This window comes from Andrena cerasifolii, chromosome 16, assembly GCF_050908995.1.
Source record: "Andrena cerasifolii isolate SP2316 chromosome 16, iyAndCera1_principal, whole genome shotgun sequence".
Lineage (NCBI taxonomy): Eukaryota > Metazoa > Arthropoda > Insecta > Hymenoptera > Andrenidae > Andrena > Andrena cerasifolii.
This window is the reverse complement of record NC_135133.1, coordinates 7,429,547-7,455,445: the sequence shown is the minus strand read 5'-3', so window position 1 is coordinate 7,455,445 and position 25,899 is coordinate 7,429,547. Positions and strand designations below refer to the sequence as shown.

The 25,899-nt window shown below is 49.1% G+C and overlaps 1 protein-coding gene across 4 annotated transcripts in view; it reads left to right on the top strand.

Annotated features, from left to right (window-relative positions):
- Positions 1–25,899, top strand: part of LOC143377655 (uncharacterized) — a 90,545-nt gene that overhangs the window by 16,786 nt on the left and 47,860 nt on the right. The gene's annotated exons all lie outside the window — the stretch shown is intronic.

Genomic DNA, 25,899 nt, shown 5'->3' with positions numbered 1-25,899 from the left:
CGTTGGGAAGAAAGGACGCCGCCCAAAGACGGATCGAGAACGTCACATAGGCTTGAGTCGATAAATTCTTGTCTAACGCGGCTGCCTCGATCGTTTGTGACACCTAACGGGTCGATATATCTGGGCCTCGGAAACAACTTTTCGGGATCTCTTAGGTCATAGAGTCTTTGTGTAGGTGGTTGTCTTACAAGGTTGCACTCTCTCTTGATAAATCCGTGCGCAGCCTACGTGTCTCTCTAAACATTCATTCTGTCTTCTCCTTAAAAGGGGGTCGGAGTTTATGAATTTTGGAGTCAGCTCCACTGTCGCGACGCAACTGCAATTTAACCAGAAAACTCTATAGCGTTAATCAGTCGTAGGGTTTTGTTTCTCGTCGAAACAATTTCCTTTTGGAGAATTTCCTGGAGTTTTACCCCCAACATTGAGTTATAAGCATCTTAGTTGAATATTCATAGGATATTGACACAGTGGAAGGGTTATTTGTCGCCAAGGGGATACTTTGAAAGTGTGAGCTGCTGTGGACTTCTATTCCTCCGTCTCCAAACACCGCGATATTTAATAACGCCGAAATGGCCACTATCGGTGCATCGATACGAATGCCACAGGCATGCGCGCGAATCAGGATCGAAAAGATCCGCGTCCAGGCACATCGAGCGAGCCATTCATCACGCGCTTGTTAATTTCTTGTTACGAACCGACGCCAAGTCGGACTACTGCCACCGACCTGAATGTCTTTAATAAGCGAAGAGGCCAAACGGTACGAGAGCAGCCGCAGGCACGGCAGCGTGCATGCGAGATACAGATTGCGGTCGATTGTGACCGGCGGCCATGATTAATCGCGACGATCAACCCTCGCGTGAGCAACGTGTGCCCTCCCAGCTCCCTCAATGCCCGCAATTAAACGAACAGATCCGTATTTCCCTCTCCGGGCGTCGCGACACGCCTCGTCGAAATTTCGACGTCCAGTGATCCCTCCTACTCGGGAAACTGTATTAAGCCGAGTCTCAGGGATCGCGGAATACGTGTCCGCGGAAAAACACGGGCTTCGGCGCCGTTAAGGTCGCGTCAATCACGCTCTGATTACGTCAGTATCCTCTCGCGGGGGAATAGGAGATAATTACGCTCGATTAAAGCCTCGCCAAGACGAGGAAACAAATGTTTCGCGATGGGATGGTAGGTAAATATACGTCGAGCGAGATCCGCTAATAAGTTAGGAACATGCGATGCTGTAAACAGGAGGGGGACGTTTTTGCGAGACGTCAGGGACTTTATCCAACACGTTATTGTTGGGAAAAGATCGACTTGGAAGTAGTTGTACTCTGCTGTGGATACTTCTATTTTGAGCTGTAGGTCTTACTTAACCCTCGTCCGTTCCTCGTGTCACGAACTGAATCTGTCCCTCGGTGTCGAATTGACACAGTGGTAAAATATCAATGAAATGACAAGGTAAACAGTTACTTTCCGATATTTTCTTATTCAAATCGATGAGTTAACATTTACATCTTAAATTTTTCACAACATCCGCATAAAATAAAACAATGTGCAGGACATACTGTTCGCTTACAAGAATCACAAATTACAGAATAGTATAACTTATTACGGGGAAACTATGTTAAATTGACACGGGGGACGGATGAGGGTTCACCGGCTTGAGGATTAACCCGAGTCTGACTCGGGGTAACCAAATAGTACCAACCAAAATGGACCACCCCGAGCCAGACTCAGGGTAGCTATTTCCTTCATAACTTAACAACCAGAAATTAAAGCTAAAGAACTATACTTTTGAGTAACATTAACCATACTAATGGATATTTTTTGCAAAGCTGCGTTCATCCGAATGTTGTAAAAAAAGTGATGTAAAAATATAAAAATGACATTCTAGGAGTTCTTAAGGGTGCTAATATAAAAAATGTGGCCGTTGTAGCAAAGCTCTAAATGTAAATCTCGAAATATTCGGTTTACAGGAGTAAAACTCAGTTTCTGTTTTGGCAGCAATCAGCACAAAAAACTATTATACAACCTGGTAGTAAATGTTTTCCCCCGCAGGAAAAATTAGTCCATTTCGATACAGAATTCTGCCACTATATAGATCCGTAAGCCGGTCAAAGTAGAATTTATAACGATATGATTCTGAAGTAAGAAACACCTACATCTGAGAGCCGCATCTGAACGTTGCCGAAGTAACAGAGTCGATCGACGATAGGATACACAGCCGAGCAAAAAAGAAAGTATTGTCAGTGACGAGGCGGTGCACCAAGGAGAGCCGAGAACATCTGTTCCGTGTGTCATCGGGCAGGAGGACGGGTCATTAATAGAAAATAGCGACACGTCGTCGTGGAGCCCCGTGAAATCCTGAGGATCTCGTTATGCGTAACCGAGTACACGGAAGTGGGCACAATGGCCGGGGCGCCCCCGAGAAGAAAGGGATAGGACCGTCCCTTAATCTGACGGCGCACATAAATTCGCGGGAACGAGTCAGTTTTCGTTGTCGCCACAAATCCCGGGTCCGCGTCTAAAAGGGTTTCGCCAGATGTTCGATCGGGTGATCCTTGTCTCCGATTCTCATGGCCGATCTAACGAGACGATTATCGACGAACGAGCCAGCCGCTCGCCACGGGAAACGCGCGGTAATTTGCTGGATGCATCGAAAGAAACATTCTCCTACGCGGTGGCGAGCGGCCCCGCTGCCACGTCGAATGCCTCATCTTCATAAAATTTCCGTTTTATCGCGGCGCAGAGCGAGATCGGTTTGCCGGCGGTTCGTAACGAGGGACATTAAAGGGTAGATCGTGCGTGACACGCGTTACGATTCGATTGCAGCGCGCACGACCACTATTTCTTGAGGCGCATAGAAGAAAGGGCGAAGCTTTCGATGGCCGGTGATCCAGGGGAACGGAATTCCGACAGGGTGGAGTCGGGATTTTAATTCGCGAGACGTATTTAATTGGATAAATGCTGTAGACGATTTTGGAATGTCTGATGGACTCTTGGTAGCGCGGAAGGAGTTACGGCTGTAAGAAAATTGGCGCGAGCTTCGATCGGATGAATAATGTAACAACTCTGATGTCTGTCAGTTGATCGGTGGTTGGAAGGGAACTGTAGGTTCTTATCACAGCAATTTCACCCCTGTGAAGGAGCACTCCAGCAAATTTGGTGATTTTCATGTGATCTTTCACCGAAAGAAAGTCTGAAGCGTAAAAGAGATGGCCTGGAGGCAGGAGGAACCCTTACGGGGCTGGTGCACGCGCCGCGACCAAGTGCCCTTGAATTAAAATGGTAATAGAAATGTACGGATTTGAATTGCGAATGTCATAGCGTGCACCGTGCGGCCGAGCCCGGGATATGTATATGCTAAGCAGCGTCTTGTTTTGAATTTAGAACAGGCGCCATCTTGCCGGCGAGCGGTTTGCTCTTTGCCCCCTTCCAGCGGGTAATTCGTGCGCGACCAATGGGGATGCATTCCGGAAACCAAGTATGTATCGTCTGTTATAACCTACGGCGAGGCATACGTACCTTATTTCATCCGGCGGTACACCGGGCCCCATGCCTGTACTTTTATTCGTGACAGACGGTAGCAAACTCATTAACCTTCGGCTCGTCTACGACTCCCTCCCCCCTGCAGTCATTTTTCTAGCTTGCCACGACAGAAGGAACATGGTAGTTACTCAGGACCCGCAGGAGTCACGGATTCCCTCAGATCAAGGGTGGAATAGAGCAGTGGTGAGCAATCTTTGGCCAGTAGTGAGCCAAAAGTGGATACTTAATACTCTATTTGGGCCGCAATGAATAAATACTTAAATATACTAATCAAAGAATATTAATTTATTATGGGGTGAATCGCGTTTTTGCTGACATAGATTTAAAATTTAAACAATTCCGGGTCGCAGGTTGCTCATCTCTGATATAGAGCACTATTTATTGCGTGGTACCCTTCATTTGGAATATTTGTGATATCTTTAAACGGTTTTTTGAAACATCCCTTACTTGTCACTTCTCAAAAAAATGCATTCACAGTGAAGTTCTCTCTAAGGGTTGCCCTACATTCGTTATTAGAGGCAATGAGATGCGCGAGACCGACAGCGATTGTGTGGTGTCCAGGGACAGTCCTGATTAATTGTCCCGAACAAGGTAAAAATAACGACCAAAGATTAAGCAAGTACCTGTGAAGCAGAAGGATCCATCAATATGTCGGATTAAAGGATTATGCGTCGCTGCAAGCTTAGTCCCCAGGAAAGAAGATGTAAATGAACCTGTTAGGAGTCGAACCGTATCCGATTAACTCTAATTAAGCTTGTACTCGTTAGAAGACCGAGCAACTTCGAAGACTCCAATTAATCTTCAAACTATTCCATCCGGAGTGCCGCGAGTCGGAGGAATTCACGTTTCTTCATACAAAATTTACTGGGTGAAACACTTTCTTCGAGTGGATTCCTCGGATCCCGAGCACGTCTCCCCGAAAAACGATCGCCAAGAATCTGCTGTAATTAGACCGCCGGGGCCTTCCACGACGCCCGTTCCTTTCCCCCTCTGTTTATCCGGGGCAAACAGCGCAGGCAGCCGCCGTTCAACGAGACCGGGAGAAAAAAGGACGTGGCGAAAGAGGGAACTTAAGAAAACGAAGCCACTGAGAAGGATAGGTCGACGGTGGTGGAAAGAGGGCGACGATCGTGGCTCGAATCCCGACCAGGCACGAATCGCCACCCTCCTTTTGTGTCAGGACCTTTCTCCGACTCGTATTATCCGCTCGCCTAAGTCAACAGGTCCTCCCGAAGATGTCGTGCCCTCTCCTCTTCGCCCCCGTCTTCTTCCTTTTGCCCGTCGACACCTCTGACCGATCGTTTCTCGCACGAAACACCGCCGTTCCCCGAAGCGTCTCTCGTTTGATCGAAAGAAGCCAAGGACGGAGTTGATTCGTTTCGATGGAAGGATAATCGCCTGGTCTGCGCCGCGCAGATGCGAAATCTGGATCTACGAAATCGAGATTGAGCTGTGACGTAACACACCGCTCTCTGATATCCAGTTTTAATTACAAACTGCGCCTGAATGCCTGCTTGCGTAAGGGTAATGAGCCGAGGATCTATTTCGCGCGGCTGAAGACGCAGGGGATAAAAACGAAATCCATTTGCTAGGCAACGTGACTACTGTGTGCAGGAGAGAAGAGGAATTTCGCGACTCCTCGCGCGTCAGGTCGCCCATTCTCTCGGGGACGTTCGTCACACTCCGTTCCAAAAGAAAGCCCCGCAAAAACGCAGGGGAAGAAACTCTTGCGGCTGATCAAGCCCTCCCGCGAGGCGTGCAAAGCATCTAATCCGTGCAACGACGTCGGCCAATCAACGCTAAACAGCAATATCATCGGACGGTCTTCAGAGATGCGCGTGGAGTCGCCGCGAGGCGAATCCCTGATCGTCATCAAATTAAGCGGAAACGCGGCGAGGCTCGCGGAAGACCTCTCGAACCCTCGGCTCTCCCTTACGGACAGTAAATTCCACAATTAATAAATCCCCGGCCGAGGACGGGAGGGATTTACCACGAGCCGCGTAATCCACTTAATCGATCATTAGGCCGAGGCAAGCACGCGTGGTGCCGCTGCCGCGTTTCCCCCTTTTCCGCGTACGCGCCGGGATCAGCGGGCGGTCGTGGCCGATCGGGCGAAATTTCATTTGCATCGGTCATATCGCACCGGACCGCCGGTTACGACCGATCGAGCGTTCCCTGATCCGAGGAGAGAATGCCAATTACGCGTTTGTTTCGTCGGCCGGCTGGCGTACGCGCGCGCGCGCATCGTGTGTGCGTTTTTCGTGAACGGCCACTTCCGCATCGATGGAAACGTAGTCATATCGATGCAGCGGCTAGATAGCCGCCCGTTGCCCCGTGTGTGCGGAGCGTTGTTCGCGATCAATAGATCGCTGTACCGGCGGATCGGCGATCTGGCGATCTAGCAGCGGGAGATCGTGTAGCGATCGTTCGTTCCGCGATCGCGCACAATACGAATCGTACGTTCCGGGGTCGTACCGGGGGCGACTGTCTACGTATACCACTTCGGATCCGTGAGAAGTGTGCTGCCTGCTCACGGACCCGTACACCGCTCGTGCTGCGCTGGTAAAAGATACTTTCGACCACGTACGGTGCCTATGTACGTGCATACAGGGTGAGGCACTCTTGTGGACGAACGCTGGGAGGATCGCCGAGGATTCGCTCCTTTCGGTCCACTACTGCTTGGGGTTACCGAGCGCGAGGCCCTGTCCCTTTCCAAGAGTGCTCTCAGCGGAATATTTGTACACTTTATCGGGCGATAAATGGAGGGAAACCTGGGTATCTGGTGTACGTACCCGAATACCTGCTCGATGCAGAGGCTAATTCCTATGCACACGAGTGGCTAAATTGGCTTGATATGCGAGGGGTTAAGAAATATGACTGCGCAGTAGGATGGTCCTTAGCTATAGGAATCAAACATTTTTTGAGTTTTTTTTTTATCTTCGGCTACTTTAGAAGTAACAGTGAATATTTTTTAATAAAAGTACAATTTAAAGAATATAAAGCGGGTTCAGAAATTGTACAGAATTTGAAATTTGTAAATGACGTATATATTACCCTACTGCGCAGGTTCCTGCACGATTATGAGAAAATTTTCTTCGCTGCTCTAATACCTCGTAAATCGCTGAAACCGCTGACCTGATTATGCACACGTGAAATCCTACCCGTCGGATCAAAGAATTTCTGCTAATGTGAACTGAATTAAATTCTCCAAACGCGCGGTCATTTGATTAGAGGAATTATTAGCGCTGCCATTTATAAATACCTCTCGTAAACCGCGCGCGAACGGGGCAGGCTAATGAAACACCGTGAAATAAGCCTCGATAGACTTCCCAGTTTTTTGTGAAATCGGAGCGACTATTCTACAAATTTTAATTTACTTTTCTCAGCGAAGCTTAACCTTTCCATGCTTGCAGTATCGTTTGCATCGCGTTCTCAATGCACAAGCAACACATAAGGGCATCTTTTATTGCCAGTCAATCCAGGTGGATGGTTGCATGGGTATGCATCGTCCATAAAATTGATCACGAGAGGGACTCTTAAATGCTGCAGCGCCATTATTCACGGATCGATCGATTAGGTGTGACGCAGCCATTCATTGGGATAATTATTTGTTTAGAAAGTATCTCACGCGGCTTTCGAAACGATTCAGAATCTGTTCCCATTGATACCTTCTTCTTCATCCCTCCACCCTCGTGACAGAGGAACCTCTCCTCGGTACCTACCAAAAAGTGGACGCCGATATCTACCGATCCTTGCCACGAGATGGACGCCATCCGCATCTAAAGTAGATTTCCATCCAAATCACAGTGACTACTTTCACATCCTCGCGAGAAAGGAGTATCGCTCCGAAGGGGTGCTGGAAACACGAGCACGCTCGAAATCCATCGCGAGCCCAGTCACGATTTCTTTCCTCAATCAGATCGCATGTTGCACGAGCACGTACATACGTAGCCCGTGGCCGGGCGAAAATAATATTTTCGGCCGCACACCGATACGTTTTCGCCCGGCTGGCTGGCACGCCGAGCATTCCGTGCTCGCGGAAGGTATGCGGCGTCAAGTATCTCTAGCGGGCAAAAGTTATATTATACCGGCGGTATCTGATGTCTACATACATGCTGCTCGTATATACACCGGCGTATTCACGCCGGCCGGCGCGGCGTGTTGCGCGGAGGGCCCCGTGAGGCACGAAATAATGCGGGGATCGGGGCCCGCGAGCAGCTGCCGCCAGCCTCACAAACGATATCAAAGGATTTGCTGATTCAGAGTGGCCGGCTCGCACGAAAGAGGAACGCGCGCGGCATCGTGCGTACGTTTTCTTCGCGAAGAATCAAAACGTCGATCGATCATCGAGGGCGTTACGTCTTCGACCGGGTCGTATCTAGCATAGAAGAGCCCAGGCCCCCGTGGCTGACAGTCGCTCCTCAGCCGCTAAGGGTAAGATTTATTTCGTCGTTGAAGATACGTGGGCCGTGGGAGTCGGTCGAAAAATTCCGCCCCACGTGAAACCGTCGCCTAACGTCTTATCTGTCCCCCGTTGCATCTTGGCGTGTTTATTCGCCGAGATCTCGTCCGCAACAGTCTCGTTTTTCAATCGGGGGAGACAGGACAGATCCGCGCGCGTCGGATTTCCATTCGTCGACCACCGACCCCTCAACGACAATCCGTTTTCAACGTTCAGCCTGAATGCGGTTGTTTCAGTCGATGGGATCTGCGGGGTGTCCCCGGGGCGACGTTTCGCAACGCGATTTATCGGCCGTTTATTTATTTTCGCCCGTTCCTGTCAGACCGGGGGCCAGGCGATACCGGGGTGTCGATCGCTATCTTAATTTCGTATTGTGATCGGTCAAACGGTCCCGGACGGCGCTGAATGGCCTCGAGTGTCGCGCGTGCACGTAGCAGTGTACATTGTACACCCTTTTGTACGACTCGTGAACGGGAACAACGACATATAGCGCCGGCGAGAAACTACGCGGTCCTTTACGAAACACGTCGCGTGCAACTATCCCGCGTCCCTTGTCAGGCCAATCAGCGCCGGACTTGTGCCCGTTCCGCGAGGCGAGGAGAGTTTTTCAGCCCTGATTAGCGAGCCGCGGCGTTCCTGTCACTCCGTTCTACCGTGAAAGTCCAAATACTTTAGTCGGCTGGTGTACGTAATGTACCTACCGTATGTGCGTCGAAGGTATTAGGAATAGGAGCCCGCGCGTTGCTTTGAGTTTCAACGGCTCTGAGATCGATCATGCTTGCTGCTGGGCAGAGAAAGCGTAGGGTGGTAAGAAATTTAAGTTTCGAGTTGTTCACTATTATCTACTTTTTCAATTCACGTGCATTTCTAGTTTGACAGTTGCAGCTTTCGATCCACGTATCACACTTGCGCAATGATGGGTAAAACGTAGAATAGGGGCGGTTCTTAAATTAAGTAAGGGTAATTTTGGAAATTTCTTACGCCCTCTTTCCCCGAGTATAAAAATTCGTAAGATTTTATATTCCAACCCCCTTTCCACTCTTCCTTACGTAATATTTGTTACGTTGCATTTCTTCAGTTGTTAAATTTTTTTCAAAGGTTCATATTGAAAATTATCCCCTTGTAAGAAGACGTAAGAAATTCGCAACTCCTCTCCTCCCGAAAGTCTTACGTATTTTAAGGACGACTTCATATTTCAAAGAACTGTACTTACCGTTCCACGGTGCTCGAGGGATAGTTGGGAGCGAGGTTCACCGGCAGAAAGGGGAGGCCGGGAGAGAGAGCCGTGAACGCGGTGGCTGGATGGTGCGCGCGAAAGAAAGGAGTGCATGGAAGGTCCATAAAGCGGATAATTTACGTATTCGGGGGTATATCTCGGCGTGAATCTGCAGCATTGGCCGAGCCGAAAATTCCCGAGATGATAGGAGGCAGGTAGAGGCGCGCGGCAAGTGTCCACCGTTTCAGATGCGTCACGATTAAGCCGGTGGGCGGATACTGCGATCAGATTAATGACGTCATAAACCCAATAAAATATCACCGTGGGGCCCAACAATGCGGGCGAATCTCCCCGGGTGGAATCGGGAGCGGTCCCATCCTTCTCCTGGTTCTCTTGTCTCGCAACCCCCCCTCTGGCTCCCTCTAGGCGACCTCCTCGCCTCGTTTTCCTTTCCCCCGTGGCCTGATGGATGATGCAAATAACTGTGCCCGGTCCTGACGCAACCGTCGAACGGTCACGGAGCACTTTTCTCAGCAGGTGGCTGGTGCTTCGGTTGGCAGGTCCGAAAAAAGGGAAGAAACGCGCGGGGGAGGAGAAAGGAGAGCGCCTCGAGATAGGGATGGGGGAGAAAGAGGCAGCGAAGAATGCGGCGGTATGCCACGATCTCGTAGGAAAGTCGAGCTCGACCTCGAGGAACGCTTCTCGATGCCTCTCCTCTCTCCTCTCCTCGTCTTCCTTTTTTTCTGGGGCCCCGGATAGCGACGGATGCGCGTCGGTCAATAAAAATGAAAGTCGGTCGACCGGAGGGTAGGTTCGTCCCACGCCTGGGATCTCGTGATTTTTTGACCCACCTTGCTGCCCCTGGCATTCAGCAGAAGCTCGACACTTGTTGCGTGACACCGTTGTCCCCTTCTATGTATTCGACGGCAACGTCTGGGCATATTCCAAGCTCCACTGTACCGAGAAAGCGAATGACAGACGCTAGAGGATCGCCTCGTTAATCGCTAGTTCCGGGGAACACTCGCGGGTATGTACACCGTGTCTCGAAGTGTAGATCGGATCACGGTTTAATCGACTCGGACTGTTGCTCGGGCGAGCAAATGAGTGTCTAGCCCGTGGCCGGTGAACATCCGGCGATCTGTCGATGATACCGGCGTTCATGAGCATCCTCTCTGCCCTTCGTAAAGGATATATCGACAAATTCGTGTCCCGCGGCGAAGGAGGCAGATCTGTCACATCCGTGGAGAGCAATCAGAACCTGTAGCAGCGTATATCGCGTTCCAGCTCGTGTAGACCGGCCGGGGGTCGCGGGGGTCGGATATCGATAGTTCGAATCGACGGACGATGTCTCTCGTCGTGCTCATCAAGACGCAACAGGACGGCTCGCTGGTTTGCTGCGTCATTCGCGTCCAGACGCAGGATGTCTGCTCGATGACCGCGTGCTCGGTGCTCACCTCGCTGCCCCTTTGTTTTTCACGCTGGGCCCGTGAATGCGCCCGATGGAAACGATCGACGCTCCGGAATCTTCAGACTCTCGCTCCATGCTCTTCAAAGTTTCTTCAATCCTAATCCAAAGTCGCCATGGCGAGTGCAATATTAATTCTTCGAGGGCTCACCGTTTTATAGCCGGTCTCCAGCCCTGCTAACCGGAATACCTCAAAGCGGGAGCGACAAAAAGTTTTACACCGCAAGAGCAATCCCCCGATCCCTCCGTTTCTAAAGGCACTTTCCAAAATTCTTTCCTCGGCTTTTTCACTTTTTTACTGTTTCTAATTGCCCGCGCGAAGCAGCGAAGAGAAAGAAGTCTAAGCGGAGAGCTGATCGCCCCGAGGGTCAGGTACGCGGCTCAGAGGCCCGGGCATAATGGGGGTCAACGCCAGTCCTACCTTAAGCACCTCTGTTTACAGGGATTTTTACCGGGCACCAGGCACCGAGGGGCGGGTTGTGTAAAAAAATAAAAACACGCTGCAGAAAAAAATCTGTAACACTTTACGAGGCTCGGGGGCTTAAGGCCCCTGAGTGCATTAATTACACTCCCGCCCTCGGACATTGTCCGGGTCGGGCCAGACACTTAATGATACCGAATGTTTTCGTTTTTGGTCTGGAGGCGCGGTATCCAGGTATTGAAACGACGGGTCGCAGGAAACCAGGCTGATCCCTTGCGACAATCGAATCGATTATGACCCATTCACGCGCCTATTGTTCCCGATTCCTCAGAGGGGATTAGTAATAACTCCACGGCGCGACGGCCGGATGAGCGTGACCGAACGTAAAGAAAGCAGGCAAGTCTAGTGGGTCGCCGGGCAGGCTGAAATTTTGGGAAAAAATCGAGGGTGCTGGGGGAAATAAGCACACTGTTTAGGGTTATTGGAGAACTGGGGTTTTTAGGTATGGTTGCATTTTGTCCACTGTGGCTCTTGTCACGTATTTTTATATATTCTACTCGCTTCAAATACTCATTTTGCTTTTGGTTATATATATACGATAAACGTAGTGGTTCACGTCTTAGAAGATTTAGAATATAATTTTATTATTATGTATATTTGATTTTATATCTACTGTTATCTCGATGCAGTATTTACAATCGTTTTCGAGGGCTTTTTAAAATTAGTAAGCCCCATGAATCACTAAAAATAAGTCACGATAGCGTCGGATTTTTTATATTCACGTTTACGAGCAAATTTCTTTCCCGGCAAAATTGTCTCCTTTTTACGGTCGTTTATCGAATATCCCTGGATTATCTGCTCGAGATTGTTTTGTGCTATATGGGGGCGGTCGTAAAACGGTCGAAGTTCCCCGAAAGAACGCGTCCATCGCGGAGCATAAACATTCCACGAAGGCGTCCATCATTCTACGGCCTAACGGTGTCCGTGACTTTTTGGCAACGAGGGCCCGCGTCCTTTCTCCTCGACTTTCTTCCCCGACTATTTTACCAGCGGGAAATTCGTACGGTTCTCGCATTTTTATGGCGAGCGCGCACCGGGGAGAAAGAACAAGCAGACCTGCACCCTCGTCCCCGTGCCGGGAAATATGGGTCAAGTCGTAAAAGTCGCCAGAAGGGTTCCCTAGTCGTAGTCGTTTACCGTTAGCCCGAGGGTCTGCTCGTAAAATCACTGGCAGCTTTTTACCATTATTGCTCCGAAAATCGCGTCGAGCCTGCGGGGAGATTGAGAACCGTAAAAAGAATATTCTATAAAGCAACCTTTGCCCTTAGTTTAGGGTGGCACTGTCTTCGAGTATAAAAACCAATAATCCCTGCAAATTGCTCTTCAAACTTCCCCAGTGTCGACGTCGTAAAGCCAAAAATTGATATATTTTTTAATGAAAAGTTTTTTTAATTTATTCTTGTGTGTCGCGCGTAGAATACATTGCAACTTTTTCGTGGCTCGATGGGCGGACACTAGCACGGCGTTTGCCTCAAGGTTTCCCCGCAGGGTTGCTCGGGTCTCGTCGATAGGATCCCTCGAAAAAGGGGCCCAAAGTGGAGCGTTCTCCAGGCGTATCGTTGCGTGAAACCGACTCATCGTGGCACAACGAGAGCCTAACGACGGGCATTCAGCGCGCGCCCGTTTGCCCACGTGACATGCAAAAATCACCCTCCTGTGTTGCCCTGATCCGAGGGCCTCTGGGTCGGGAATGACTGGCCACGTGATTGGACCCCGAAACTCGAGAAGAGGACGTAGATCCTCCCTCCCCGGCCCTTATACCAGCCGAGAGATCGCCTAGGGCTAATTCAACCAACAAAACGAACGTTTACGCTCGTTTTGCATAAACGCTTACTCATGCCGTCCCCTCGCTCCTTTACCCTCTTCTTTGGGCGATCCTCTTTTCCCTGCCATCTTGGAAAACAGCTTGGCAAGGTTACCCTGCGATTTTTGGATCATCTTTTCAGAAACTTTACTCTTCTAACATTTACATGTCATACAATAGGGGAAAATTTGGCACAATTTTTATTTACATAAAATTTTGTTGTCCACTTTGTGTGAAATTTGAGTTTTTATATGCAAGGAATAGTTATCGACTGTTTCTTTATGCTGTATAAAAATCACATTTATATCTACTTCATAAATTTGTCAAAAATAATATTTTTGTTTAAACCCGTTTTTCTCGAAAACGCTCAAAGTGAACATACAATATTTGCGCACTAAGACATCGATAGGTATGCTCGAATTCAAAAGTAATTGTTTATTTAATTTTTATCATAACACTGCCGCAATTATATTACCTTACGAAGTAACAAATCACCGAACGCTTGAAAATCAACCAACCCCGTAGCAGCGTCGAGACGAGGTGTCTGACAGCAACCCTTCTGCAGCCGCAGAAACAGGAGTATATGCGCGCAGAAGGATGCAGTCCCTTCCTCTTCCGTCTCGCCTCGCCGTTGGCAATCGCTCATTCGGGATCACGGTATATCACGCTTCATATAGAATGCCTCAGGGCCGATGAATTATTGACCGGACGGTGGCGCGCGGCTGTTCGTTCCACGGGCAGAAACGATCGACCATACCAATCCCGTTCGCGGCAATGATGAATCCAATCATAATTTAGTTACATCTTATTAGACTCCTACCGCGCTGGCTCACCGTGAGACCGCCAGGTATATAACCTTCTTAATCCACGAAATGCATCTCGCTGCTACCCCTTCGATCCCTCCCCGCGCCTCGCGCCCCCTTCATCCCCGCATCTGCCAGAGGCCGCCAGGCTTCGATTCCTCTTTCCCGCGCGTTTGTCCTTCGCTCGTCTATGAAACCGCTCATCTTCCACGGAGATTGCCCCGTCCGAGCTTAATTCCGACCCGGGGTTCGCGTTCCCGATTCATTTCGACCCGTTCCCCGCGTTCCACGTCTGGCTATCTTGCGAGGATTGATTGGGTTCAGTGGCGCACTCAGGATTTAATCTTGGGGGGAACCGAGTTGAACGGATAAAAATGCTTTTAAGAAAAATTCATTTAATGTAAATTCAATAAAATTCATTGGATGATTATAAAAATTGATTTGAAGAATAAAATCAATTTTTTTTCTCTTTACATCGCTCTGGGTGCACCACTGATTGGGTTTCCATCTGGAGGGTATTCTTCGCTTTGGAAAACTTTGCGCATTGAGAGAGTCGTTGATTTATGGGTGATTAGATAATTCGACCGAAGTACTGATTCTTGTGAAGAACTTTGGGTATGGATAATTCTGAGTGATCCGTGTTGTCCCATTTTCTTGTACCTGGAAACTGTAGAGAGGCTTGTAATGTTCAGCGAAGGTAACCAAGTTCTAGGGGCCTCGTTTCACCATCCATCGCCATTTTTGACAGTGGACTGATGCATTGACGTTAATTCGACGATGTCGTGATTAAATAGTTACGGAAATGTGTCATCCGTCTGGACGAGGCGAGACGTTTCACGGGCGAAGGGTCACGGGCCACCAGGAATATCGATAATTACCACGTGTACCAGTTGCGAGTTGCATCCTGACACCTGTCGCTGCGATTTCAGACTCTTTAGAGATCTCCAGCCGACAGTGAGATCTGTCTTTTTCTTGTTCCCTGAATTTCCAACTGGTTTGAAGGACGGCAGACGCGTTTACTTTGTCGGTACCCTTGCTGGAGTGTGCACGAGTTCCTGATAGAGTAACTTTCAATCCCCGATTTTTCTCCTGCGAAAAGTTTCACTGAGGAATGTCTAGAAATTCCAGGAACGCTGACAGTCACATCTATAACTTTCCCATTGTGTTTTTCCTCCGCGCTTGTACGTCAATTAAATCAGACTTAAATATAGAGATATCGGGACGTTGAAATTTATGTCAGATTGCCATCATTCTTCGCATCCTCGGGTAAGTAATTTGTATGTTAATGAAAACAGCCTTAGTTAACGTGTTGATTGACTGCATAATGATCGCTGCAGAGGGTGAGTCACACAACTGGGACAGGCTATAGGTCTTCTTTGATTGGAGGTAAAAAGAAAAATGGGTGAAAGAGCTTTATGTTTGAATAAGTCTTGTCTTCGAGGACCTAAGCTTCTGAAACCTTTTCATGGCTGCGTAGAAAGGAAATTAGCAAGGGAAGTTCAGCAACTTGAAAATTCAAAAAAATCTGAAACTTTGCAGAAATGTAACTCAAATGATGCTAATAACGTTAACTACTTTTATATTCGACAATAAAACGGTCCTAAGGGTGAAAACATCCCCTCGAAAAAATGGTGAGTTTTCAGATGATCGTGAATATCTACGAAACTCCAAAAGATATAAAAAATAAGTTAAATTCAAAGTTCTCTGATTTCTTATGGATCACTAAATTCTGGTTTAATTTCGTAATATTACAAGACTTTTACCCCAAGCACCACCTGCGCTCACATTTAAACGTTTTTCGTTGACCAGAAAGTCTGCATTGGCGGTGGTTTACAAGGAAGCGCTTAATCGCCGTCTTTCGCGCTATTTCCGCAAACGAACTAGCCACTGAAATATCGCAGAAGCGTGTTTGCATGAATGGGCGAACACCGCGTTCCGCCGGCCGGTCACTGTTTCTTCTTTTTGCCTGCCAGAACGCACTTCTAAGTGTCACCCGTTTCACTTTCTACTTTTTCCACGCGAATCATCGACGAAGAAACGTTGACCACTGCTTGCCATGCGAAACTCAAACTTCGAATGTCAGAAATTCATCGTATTCTTTAACGATCTTAACCAATGTCCAACAGAGCGCCGAACATCCTACTCCCGCAGGTCTCCACTTTTCACTTGCTGTCAATTTAACAAATTACAATTAAGACACTACCGGCGCACGTTTCGTCAAAACTTTAACCACAAGTCTGAGATACTCGCTGCATCATTAGCCACGCGCGATTACGCGAACGTGTTCCCGCATAAGTTCCCCCAGGCGCCATTGTTTCCCGCTAGCTCGAGTTTCCTAGGAGTCGGATCTATCGGTCCTCGAAACGGCTCCGCAGAAGTGGGTTGTCGCTTACTTTAGAAAAATAGAAGCAAGTACAAAGAATAGAGAGATCCGGCGAAATGTTATTCTCGTTCCAAGTTGACCGCAGATTTCCCGCTTTGCTTAGAAAGATTGTAGAGCCGTGTGGGAAGGTTTCATCTTCGAATAAGTCGCGCGTCGAGATGACTTCGCTTCCCGCGTCGCGTGCGCGGCGCAACACGCGAAGCGCAATCCATATTGCTCCCGCTTAAACTCCGACCGCTGGCGCGGTATTTCCAGTACCGTTCCGGAATTCCGTTCCAGTTCGTTTAATGAGGAACGACTTTTTAGCATTCCTACGTTAAAGGCAGCGTGAGAAACCGCGAAATGCAGGGTCGTGGACCATAAAATCCGTGACTCAGGCGAGGCACCTGCCGCGGCCCTTGTTGCACATGCGTGCCAAAGATCACGGGTGCATTAAACCGACCAGACCTGGTCGAAACGGGGAAACGCGAACACGCGCGATATACCGGGGATATTTACAGGGTGTTCGCGAAGGCATGTTCCCACGTGTGCAACTCGCGACAGTGTGCAACGGTTTTGCTGATTGCACTGGTTAGCGTGGAGACTGTGTAGATTTTGGGAGATCGGTAGACTTTTCACAGCGAATGCACGCTGCCATTTTTCTTTAATACAATTGTTCTTGTAAGAGGCTTCAGAGGTCTGAAGGTGCACTAACTCTGTTGTGGGGGGAAAGAGGGCCCACTCGCATCTATAAGGCTATCGTTTAATTTGTATAAGAAATAAATAATAGCTTCAAATTATTGCTCGCAAATGGTCTAGCCGACTAAGCATGGGGAAAACGGCCGCAGAACCAATTTTAGTATTTATGTAGGTATACCAAGTAATGCTCTTTGCCTGAGAAACCACTGAGAGAAATTTCAAATCTCTACCCCCTCCCATTAGGGTGATATGGGAGTAATAACCCTTAACTTTACCATTTCTCTCTCAACAACTATTTAAGATATTTGAATGCTTCAAAATGCACGTACTTTGTAGCTCTACTACATTTCTCTCAGTGGTTTTTAGGCAAACAACATTATTTGGTATACGTAAATACTAAAATTGGTGCTGGGGTTCCCTATGCTTACCCGGCTAGATCCTTGATAAAAATTAATACTTCTATTATGTTTTCAAGCTAATAAAAGTTCCTTAACAATTTTAACATATTGTCTGATGTTTAAAGGGGCCCACTTGCCATCTGACAGGCTGACACCCTGGGCAGTCCTAATTTTTCCCCACAAGAATTTTCGTCTCGACCTTTGGTTCGTTGTGAACCAATTACTTTCCCACTGGTATTTCTCCAAGCGTGCCCCGTGCCGCGGATTTCACTCCCGAGCGTGGCCCCGCGTCCCAATCTTCCTCCCGCCGTTCTGTTCTACAAGTGTACACAGACCTGTCCCCCGAGCGACCGGTGTCGTCGCTGCACGACTTTGTTCCAGAAGCACCGGAGCAGCTCCAATTCCTCGACCCCTGCCCCGGCCTTGTCGTTGATTTACCGTTTCGCCGGTTCCGCGCCGATAGCCGTGCAACGGCGGAGGAAAGCGGAAAAAAAGGAGGGCTGGATGGGTCGGCTGCCACGGGGAAGATCGACGAGGAAGGAGAGAGCCGAAAGGGAACGATGTCGAAACGAAAGCCGCTCCAGAATCGTGGTAGTCGTGCATCCGATAATGAGGCTCGCGCGGCATTTTCGATCCCGTGCCGCAAATAATCCCTTTTCTCTACATGGGAGGCTCTCATTATCGTGCAGACGTTGAGGAGGAGAAGGGGGAGGCGGAGGAAGGCGAAGACACGAGAGCCAGAAGAAAAAGACACGATAAATACGGACAGACGGAAGGGGGGTGGGCTTGGAGCGTAGGAAGGGTCGATGCCGTTTTATTTTTTTCAGAAGCTGATTGAGATCGGCTGAGATCATTTACCGGTCGACCTGTTCCGGGGCCTGGACTAATCAGATCAATCAGATAGAATGATCGCGAAATGAGTTCGGGATCATTATCCTCTGTCGGGCCACGGTTGCTTCTCTCCCTTACTCCCCCGCCTCGTCCTCTTCTGTCCGCCGTGACGGGTCCTCTCCGTGATCGCAAATCGAATCGTGAAATCAATTTCAATCGCGAGCCCTAACGTCCCCCTGGCACGATACAATTCAAGCAGCGAGCGGGTTGCTCCTATGCGGAGGAATTGATATTCTTTCGATTATCAGATCCGAGCGGCGCTGTTGAGGCAATTAAAAGTCAGTTCATCTTGCACCGAGAACGTGGAGCATTGCTTTCGCTCCAGTATCACCTAAGTTGAAGCTTCATCTGCTACTGGTTTTCGAGTACTTACCTCTGCTTCCGCGACACCGCTTGCTCACGCGACGTTAGAACTGCGCGATTTCACGCGTACGCCCCCAACAGCCCAGCGTGTCCCTCTTCGTGACGGGGGCGCGTGCACGCCTGCTGTATGCCTCCCTTCTGGTAGCAGGTGTGACATTACCCTAAATCCCTTTTCAGAGCAGCAATAAAGCGTTCAATTAAAAGTGGGTATTTAATTACATTTTGCAGTCGTCCGCTCGTAACAGTGGAAACTCGAAGCACACTCCTCTCACAGTCCTCTTCCTCAGCATCGAAACAGAAGCACCACTGGATGAATTGTTCCCTTTGTCTTCGATATTCACACTGGCAGCGCGGTTAACCCCAGGCATTCAGACGTGGAAAACTCCAGATTCGAATCTGGGAGATGGGTCTTTGTTTATTTTTTCCTCCTCTTCTCCCCCTCGCCCCTGTACGAATCCATTTGCACCGTCGGGGTTTAGCCCGACCCGGCCGCTTTCCAGCAGACGTTCGAGCCGTCCTCTCGAAAGCGTATAAATATTCGGCGCCATGATGCCGATGCGTAACTGTTGGAGGCAGCCGCGTCGGGATTATCCCGTGAGAAATGACGGATTTCGATACGCATTCGGAGTGGCCCGTTGAAAATGCAAATGATCCGCCGACTCGAAAGCACGAAGGTCGAGAGAGCCGGGCGAACCCCCGGCAGAAACAATTTACAGGATCGCAGAGGCCGCGGGTATAAATCAATTTGGAAAGCAGCGATGTTGCTGCGCCTAGAGATGATTCCTTGCTTACTCGCGGGAACGTTTTACCGCCGGGGGCTTAATAATTTTCACCGTGTTGGAAACATTGATACCGCGGCCACGCTCGGCCGCTGATTGCGCAATCGCTTTCAGTCTCCTCCTCCGGCCGACAGGACTCTGAAGGAGCGCTTCCTCCTCCGCCTCCGAAACTTCTTCGGCGTTCTGTTGACGGACGGGACGGACTAATTTACACGGCGGAAAACCGTGTTGGCGCCGCCTCCGCTCTTCCTAATGAGCGGGCTAATTGTTTTGAGCCGCGCGCTGATTTACCGTGGGAAACGTGCAACGGAGCCTACGCGCATGACGAACGGGCCGCTGTCGACCCCGCAAACGTGATAATTATCGGGGTGCCGTGTTTAAAAGAGCTGCGGTGGCTGCGCGTAAATAATGGGACTGATTTTGAGCTTCGACGGGGAAACTGGGGCTACATTGGAATTGTGACGTTGTCGCTACAGTAGGTACCGAAAACTGGGGGACCATTGGCAGTTAGTTCGTATCAGAAGAGTTGTCAAATAGAATCACAAAGGATACAATTTTATGATAGGATACTTAAGGGGTTTCGTGGACTTAAACTGAGGAAGTACATGCCGATTCTGCGATATCTTGAACATATTCTTTGCACTTGACACTTTGATAAAACTAAAAATACATTTTTCTCCGCATGCTCACCATTTCAACACAATTGAATGTTCGTGGATATCACGGCTCTACCGCCGCTATTTTGTGCGAAAAAAATACAACTTTTTCCGTCGAGAGTTGTACAATAACAGGCTTCATATTGAATTTTCCATTTATTACATTATCTCCTTCAAAAAATTGCCGTAAATGACTGCAACTTTGCTTTGTCCAAGGTGGCCTAACCCCTTAACAAATAACCCTTTTACAAATGTAAAAATGTTAATTTTTATATTATATAGCAAAATGTCCCAAACACATGCCAATGTTCCCCCACTTTACGGTACTCTCGTAGTTGAACGTTCTCCTACATATTAATTGCTAATGTTCTTTCTAATATATACTTGAAATCCATTTTCCACAAACAACTATTCAAAGACCACTCACATAGGTACACCAGCTGATCTATGTTTATTTTCTCCTCCAATGGTGAGGCATATCCCATTCAACGAAACGCTATATAGCTCAGGTCCCGACCACCCCATTAGCGTAATTCACAGGAGTGTTCGAAACCAAGACAAATTCCAGGCGCAGAGCCCATCTTGGCCACCGTAGAACACATAATTATTTAAGGCCACGTGGCTCCCTGGATCGTTTTTGTGTGAGACGATCAATTTTTTAGCCCACTTCTATGACGTTCTGTTCGTCCATCGCCTTCACCCATCGGTTACCTCCTCCACTTCCGCTCGAAGTCTTCGGCGAACCCTACCGATGGTTTCTTCGGCGATGACGACGATGCGGGATTGAAAGGCGCGATCTGCTTTGAAAAAAACGACGCGCGTTTTGACTCTCGGCACAATGGATGCATTTCTCCAGTACTTTCACACGCGGTGTCTTTTGTCGTGCCCCGTGGGCGTGGCTGAATATCGCAGGTAGATCCTTTCGACGGAACGCACCCTTCCACGACGATTCTACTCGATATCGACACTCCTTTTTCGTTTTTTAATGCCTTTTCTCGCGGCTCGGTTGATCCGCGCGCACCCTGTCCAGGCACCGGAGATTGTTCGCAGGAATAAAATAATTTACATGGCAAGTGTCGAGGAGTCAAACGGAGTCAAAAGTGAAGGAAGGATAATTACCGCGTAATGTCGTACTTTCTCCTCGGAGCGTCGGTGTACGTGCGGTCATTTACACGCGTGTAAAGCGTTGATGCTTGGAAGCAGCTTACCCGGTGATATTAATGTCGTGCTAGTAACGCGCGTAATAGCGTGGACTCGCGCGCGCGCAACCGCGAACAGGCTGCATGATTTAAATTCGACGATTAAAATGAATAGAAACCTGGAACGCAGCTGTTTACTCGAACGAACTGACGCGTCTTTCTTTCGATGGAAATTTCTCCCGCTGGCGTAACTTGGTGCTACTCGATCCTCCTCGGTTTCACTCAGTCCCACTGAGTATGTACAATGGAATTCTACTAAACTTTACCAAATTCTGTTTAATTCCACCCTGCCTCGAGCAATTTTACTCCAATCGCTGAGATCTCTGAAAATTTTCATTCATCGATTCGTGAAATAAACTCCCCCTGGACTTACAATTCAATTCAACGCCGCGCAGGGGCATAAAATAAATCTCCCAATTTCACGTGTATTTCACCGAGCATAATTTACAGCCCGACTTATCATCCCGTACAAGGGCCATTCTGCGTTAAGAAACTTTTTTGAGAAACCCCTTATTTATACCCTTTGCGTTAAGTCGAATAAACTTGTCGTCGATTTCTGGGCGATAGGAGAATATAGTACCGATCGAATTACGCTCGAACCATGTTATATGTAACAATAGATGTCCTCGGTGATATATGCCTCTGTGCGAGTGGGTTTTAACGATTCGCGTCCGTATTTACACGATATCGAGCAGCGCCGCGTGTCCCTTTCAACGTGGCTCGACCTTCGTCGCCGAAGGCCGGCGCAGGATCACGGTCGAGGATTTTCAGGCGTTCGTCGAGCGGTGAAAAGGCGGTCGGATTCGTGGAGCAGCCCCGTCGGAAGACGCCTGCTTGCCAGGCCGGGCCCATTTTGATTGATCGGGCAATATAGCTTGCTCGCCCCCCGCGGTTTGTGCATTACCAGCTACGACGTGGAAAAATTGCTGGATTGAGATGCACTCATTAATAATCCTGGTGTACGTGTGCGAGATCGGGGCCCCTCGGCTTCGATCCTAAACGGCCGCGACTACGCTCCACTCCTCTTGCCAGCCTGTGTAATTACTGGTGAACGAGCGCGCGACATGACCACGAACCGAGGGCTCCTTCTTGGGGATCGATGGCTTTCCATGGAAAGTATTCTATCCGCGGAGCGAATTTGTATTAGGTATAACGCTTGTTCGTTTCAAAATCAAGTAAATGTTCGACTAAGGATCCATTTTACCATCACAAATAAATGGGCGCTGGATTTTCAGCCATTTACAAAGCAACTTTCTTTAAACATCGAAGGGTCCCTGAAGTTTCTATCACATTCGGATCCTGTTCCAAGCAGACGGGCGCAGGAATCGCCCGCCACCCCCAATAAAATGAGTTTGGGCGTCGTGGAAGGTCGATAGGCGGGCGCTGGGATTCCCGTGGACCCCGGTATCCGTTTATCAAGGATCCACTTTGCTCCCTCGGATCCCGGTGAATTGCTCCCGGTTTCTTGTCGTCGATCGGAACGTAAAGCAGCCACGTACACGCACTCCTGCGTTGGACGCGAACGTGGATAGTTTTATGGCGGCCCTCAGCCTCCCCGTAATGCGTTTCGCTAAGAACTCCCGTGCTCGGGGGAGGGCGGAGGGGAGTGTAAAAAGGAGAAAAAGGGAGGAGAGGAGGAGGCTCGTCGCGGCAGTGACTTAGCCCCGGCGAGCGAGAAGCGAGCGTGGAACGAGAAGAAAGGGAGGACAGAATGGTCTTAATATCCTTTGATTTATCTCGGCTGGGTCACGGCTCCTTTGCTCCTTCTCTCGGCCCTCTCCTCGCTTTCCCTCCCTTGGCCAGCCACCCCCGTGCAGACCGCAACGCATGGGCGGGCCAATAAGTTTTTAAATAACCATAACTCGTGGTTTTATGGGCGAAACGGCGCGCGATGGCCCACGGCCGCTCTTCTCGCGTCCACGATACGGTCAAACTGTAGCGAGCAACTTGTTTGCTTTATCCCCCTTTTATATTCGATTGGCCGTGGCCTCCGATCGGCAGACCAACCTGTCGACGATCGTATAGTGGATCCCCCTGCCTCGCATACATCCGCGCCTTTTTCTTCCTCCTCTGTTGCGAAGCTTGTTATTCGACGCTACCTGAGGCCGATTTGTAAGGCAAAAATAAACGCTCGATCGGTGGCTCCTAATCACTTCAACCAACGTTTCACCGCAACAGTTCCTCTCGATTATCTAAACAAAACTCGCCGCTCATTCGTCTCGTAAGCCCTCGTCAGCCACCGCCGTTACACCCGCTCGCGGCGGCGAAGCCTTTCACGCCGCTGCCTACTTAGTTCCTCCGCGTAACAACTGGAACAGCGCTCCGTAGCGATTGAGAAAAAACGAGTGGGTGCGCGATCAGCGAAGGCGCTCGAGTAACGCCGACGAACGGCCAAGGCACGAAAGGCACCGGGCCGAGATTCGTGTAGATCATTACAGAATGGAAGCTAGAACAGCCGAGGCGCCCGCTTTCTTCCCTCGGCAGCGCGCGGTATAGGTACACGCCGTGTCATGTTGCGGAGGCGCTCCTACTAAGTCACGGGCCATTGTTCTAGTCGTCGTTTGATAGACGATGCTGGTTCCCTACACAACTGCTCCGAGAGCACATGCGTCAGGGGTTAGACGATGATGAGCATCCGTTGCTCTTTTCGCTGCTCCTTTTGCGGTTCGAACGGTTTTGTTATTCAGATGCGCTCGCCTCGCCGATGTGGATCAAAGCCACATTACGGTATTTCGATTGATTGCGATAGAAGTCTCGGCCCGAGAGACCTCAAGTCTCCCTGGATTTAACCCTTACGAAATTAAGGATCCTTTTGGATGATAAACACGGTTTAAAAAGTTACATCCCTGATCGTTCAGAAGAACGACAAACCCTGTAACGTAAGAGGAATGAAAAACGTTTTTACGGGGAGTTCCTTTAACGCCGGACGGCACCTACTACCGGACATTTGCTATGTCTGAGATACTTAAAACGCTACCGAGCTGTTATTCCGCGTAAACCGTAGAGGAGATAGAAAAGACACGAAGACTAATTTATTAGGTTGTTGCATGTATTTATAGATGGCGTTGTATTTGTATCATTTGAAAAGTACATGTCTCACACGTGATTTGGCGTGTATAATTTCTGTTATATTGTGCAGTAGAGTTTATTATATATAGTGTTTATTATATATAGTTTATTATTTATAGTGTTTGAAGAAGAAATGAATTGAAAAACTGCATTCGCTGAATTTATTGCCTCTCGTACTCTGGATTTCTTTCATAAAGGCATGGATGCACTTATTTCGCGTTGGGAGAAGTGTATTGAAGTCGATGGTGACTATTTCGATTGATGAAATACGTATGAGGTTCGTCAAGTAAAAGTTGAAATTAAAAAATCAGAAACGGCCATTTCATTTGCAACAACCTAATAATATAATTTCTTTCTTCTTACTCGAGAATAACATTAAGCGTCCGGCACTAGGGGAACTCCCACTATATAAAGAACACGAGGTAGAATAATTTCGCACTACCACAGCTGACTTCCAAAAGCGACATCGATGGACCAATAATCACCAAGCTGCTCTGAAACTCTACCGAAATCGCGACGAATATCGCGACGGGTGGTCCGCCGAAAAGAGACCACTTTAACGTTCTGCTACCAGATGAGTGGGTGGTGCTGGGACCGCGAAGCAGGTTGCGTGGCAACTGGGATGCAGCCTTGCTCGCGGACGTATGCTCAGCAACATCGTGCTCGGGCGAGATATTCCGGTGTGTAGAAGTTCGGCTTGTATGCGTGAACGCGCGTGTCGGACTTAAGCGCACGGATGTGGCACCCAATGAGTTTAAATCATGCCGACTGGCGGGAAGAAGGCGCAGCAACGCGCTGCGAGGGTACTCTTTCTCCGGCTGTGGCGCGCGCGGCTAAATCATAGGAGCCGGGGGAAGGCGTGCGAAGGGGGACTACGTTCCAGCCAACAGCGCTCGAATCACGGCGTGTCTGTAATTCGTTTCGAACGATCGCTGGATAAGAGACCGAGTGTTTTCTAAGGGGTCCGAGGGTTTCAAGCTTTCAGATCAGCGCGGAATGGCCTCCTCCAACTGCAGTTACACCGCAACGTGGATGCCGGTAAATCCCTTCGCGATTTATAATGGAGGATGAACGGATCGTTAGAGGTACGATGACTGAGGTTAATGCACGCCTGCGTGGACACGCTCTGCTCGATACTGCTTGGGATTTCGTTCGGGGAAGTAATCTAGAACGGTTGCATCTTTCGATTTGGAGAGAGATGCTCCTGAATCTAACCTTCTGCCTCAATTTCGATCCCGATTGGTAAGATCACTCCCATACACTGAACCTTTCTCCAAAACCAAATTCCACAGGAAAAGAAAGTCCTCCGCCTTTCACGAAAGTCACACCCTAGCGGAGCAGCGGTGTTTCCGGTGTGCAGCTCGATCACAGTCCGAGCCGTCTTAATCCTAACAAATCGAGTTCAACCGTCGCGACGCCACTCGCAACCGTGGAAAAAAGGGAGCGGGAAAAGATGATAGCAGGCAAGGCGAGCGTGAAGGGAAGAAACGGACGCGGCTGCCATGCGCGCGTAACGCGAGGGGGAGAGCACGCAGAGACAGAGGGATGAGGCGGAGAAGAGAGTAAGAGAGGAGGGAAGGAGAGAGGCGGGGAAAAAAGGAAATAATAAAGCGAGTCGGTGCCAGGTGCCCGGCTGGCATAAGAAGGCGTCCAAAAGCAGTGCGTGTCATTAGAGACCGTGAAAGACGTGACAAATGACAGTCTGTCTCGTCTTG